Genomic DNA, 3,189 nt, shown 5'->3' with positions numbered 1-3,189 from the left:
TCCAGGCCTGAAGGGCTGAAGGCAGCTTCCCGAGAGGCCTCCCTTTCAACAGGGGAAGTAGCCTAGACAGTGGAGGAACCCCACCCTATCACACTTGAGCTCTTGAGCACGCAGTTGCTTTATTACAGATGATCCAGGTTGAATTAATGATGAGGCATTAGATTAGCATCACACAGTTCATTTTTACAACGACGAGCGATGAAAGTTTGGAAATGTTGCTCAGGAAACGGCTATTGCCAAGTGAGCCCTAATTTAGGAATTTTGCAAAACATTCCCCCGAACATGATGAACCTTGGATTTCGGACAGAAAATATATCAGGAGTTACAGAGTTATGAGGTCTGCCTTGTCCGAACTATTCTCTTTCCCTTTTTTTGGCTTTGGTAACCTGACTTCCCGAATTTCAGAACCAGTCAGACAATGTGTGGTTTTAAACAAATTTATCTTTTCCAGACAAGAACTATTTTGTCCAGTCCTATTGAAGTTGGCAGCAGTCGTAGGGTTCCCAAGGCACCAGACACCGAAAACTGCTGTTCCATATTACAGAAGTCCTGAAGGTCACTTGAGAGGGGGAGAGAGAAAGGGAACAAGATAGAAACTGAGAAAGACAGGGAAGGAGGGACAGGAAGGAGAGAGAAGGGGAAAGAGAACAACAGAGAGAACAAGACAAAAACTGAGAAAGACGCTGCTGCTGCTGCTGCTGCTGAAATGGCAGCGATGTTCAACACCACTGTGATATTTCTGTGATTTATTCATATTTGCCATCTTGATGTGAGACTCCCTCAGAGGACTTCTCCTCAGATTAGTTCATCAAGTGTAAGACCTTGAAGACCTCTGAGTTTCCATTCTGTGGGGAAAGGAAGGAGAGGAGAGATGGAGAGAGAAGGGGGAGGAGAGCAAGAGAGAGAACGAGATAGAAAATGAGAAGGACAGAGGAAGGAAGAGGAAGAGAGAGAGAAAGAGACAGAAATCAAGAAAGACAGGGAAGAAAGGAGACAGCCAGAGACCAAAAGTGTCAGAGATGAATGGAAAGAGAGGGAGGGAGAGAGCCACAGAGAGTCTGCATCCCTGCCTCCCGCTACCCAAGAACTGAACAAGTAAAGGCAAGTCTCTGACCCATGAATGGGATCTGTTTGCTTCTAATTTGAAGACCAGATATACCAAGGCCTCATGGTCCGGTGGAAAGAGCACTGGACAGGGAATCCAGGAGACCAGTGTTTGAGTCCCAGCTCCACCCCAGCCTATGGTGTGAGCCTGGATAAGTCAAAATATTTCTCATCTTTAAAATGAGTGTAAGGTAGATTGTGAGTTCACCTGGAACGGGATTCTGTCCAGTCTCACACAGTAAGTGCTTAATGAACGGCATAATTAGAAATTATTATTCCAAGGGTTTGAATTTACCACCTGCTTTTGGAATCTCTTGTCTGGTTCACCTTTCCTGATGATCACCTTTTATAGCTAGGAAACTGAAGCAAGCCCGCGAGATTATCCCAGAGATTTGTTTATGAAAGCAACTATGCCTACGGAATAGAAATTGTGTGTTGAAGTTGACATTTCTGCTGTGGTTTTACTCAAAACATTAAGCTTCACAGCTAAATATAGATTGACAGCACAGTAAGCAACTTTGAGCCAGGACTCTCTGCTTATCCCTCCACCCCAGACCACTCTGCACCCCATTCCCCTGGAGCACACACCTTATTTTAGAGCCCCCAACCCCGTCCAAATCTCATCAGCTCCACCTTAATTCCCGTTGGGCCTAGAGCTGATCATCTAAACTATTTTATGCAGCTGAGCTTCAATCGAGTTAGTTTTCATTATTTACAAAGCGTTCATTAAGTTTCCAGTAGAAAAAGTAAAAATGTTTACTTTGTAATGGAACAGCGTCTTGGCCAAGTTTAGGTTTCAGGCTGCGATGACATCTGGACTGTAAAGCCAAAAGACGATTTTGGAGCCAGAATAAGAGAGGAAGCTGGGCTGGGTCCAGTGGTTACCTGCAGGTTGACTTTTAGACGGAGGAGCGGTGTGGCTTAGTGGGTAGAGCATGGGCCAGGGATTCAGAGAAGCAGCGTGGCTCAGTGGAAAGAGCCCGGGCTTGGGAGTCGGAGGTGATGGGTTCGAATCCCGCCTCGGCCACTTGTCAGCTGTGTGACTGTGGGCAAGTCACAACTTCTCGGTGCCTCACTGACCTCATCTGTAAAGTGGGTATTAACTGTGAGCCTCACGTGGGACAACCTGACTACACTGTATCTACCCTAGCGTTTAGAACAGTGCTCTGCACATAGTAAGCACTTAACAAATGCCAACATTTATTTTTATTTTTTATTTATTCGGAGGACCTGGGTTCTATTTCCACTCTACCACTTGTCTGCTTTGGGACCTAGGGCAAGTCACTTAACTTCTCTGTGCCACCGTTCCTTCAGCTGCAAAATGGGAATTCAAAATAGGGAGAATAATACCTGTTCTCCCTCCCACTTAGAACGTGAGCATCATGTTGGACCCGATTATCATGGATCTACCCCAGTGCTTAGTGCGGTGCTTGACACATAATAAGCTCTTAACAAATATCACTATTATTCTTATGATTTCTGGAGTGTCTCTATTTTGGGGATTCTGGGTCTTGCCCCACTGAAGGAACGTGTTCTGGATAAATGCTGATTGTTTTAGGAAGGAGGAAAGGACTTTCCCTCTGAAGTGACCAGATTTAGGAAGGATACCCAAAGGGTACCGATTCAAACCCAGAACCTTCCCTCTAGACTGTGAGTTCATTGTGGGGAGTCAATGTATCTGTTTATTGTTATGGTCTACTCTCCCAAGTGTTTCGTACAGTGCTTTGCACACAGTAAACACTCAATAAATACGATTGGATAAATGAATGAACAAACCCTACACCCATGCTCCCGACACCACGACTGTTCAGAGCGGAACGGGTTTCTCTTAGGAAAATACTTAATCAGTGGTGTATATGGAGCACCTGCTGTGTGCAAAGCACTGTATAACAGTGCCTGAGAGACAGATAGTCAAGATCACTGCCCTCCAGAAATTCTACAGATGAGACCCTCTCAGAGTTGCAGCTGGAGAGTTTCCAGTACTCTACCAGTCTCGACTATGAGAGGGAAAGTCAAGCAGAGGCCTACCAATTCCATTCTTGGCTTGGCCAGTGGCTAGCGAGGGGAGGGCAACCTGCTACAAGC

General features: G+C 45.7%; 1 non-coding gene across 1 annotated transcript; it reads left to right on the top strand.

The window, feature by feature from the left end:
* Positions 1-3,051: 3,051 nt before the first annotated feature.
* On the top strand, positions 3,052-3,189 carry LOC114811438. The gene has a single exon (XR_003759141.1). It is a non-coding gene; the product is annotated as a small nucleolar RNA SNORA7 (small nucleolar RNA).

Source organism: Ornithorhynchus anatinus, chromosome 4 (assembly GCF_004115215.2).
Source record: "Ornithorhynchus anatinus isolate Pmale09 chromosome 4, mOrnAna1.pri.v4, whole genome shotgun sequence".
NCBI classification, from domain to species: domain Eukaryota; kingdom Metazoa; phylum Chordata; class Mammalia; order Monotremata; family Ornithorhynchidae; genus Ornithorhynchus; species Ornithorhynchus anatinus.
The sequence above is the reverse complement of the archived record's forward strand: the minus strand, read 5'-3'. Positions and strand labels throughout refer to the sequence as shown.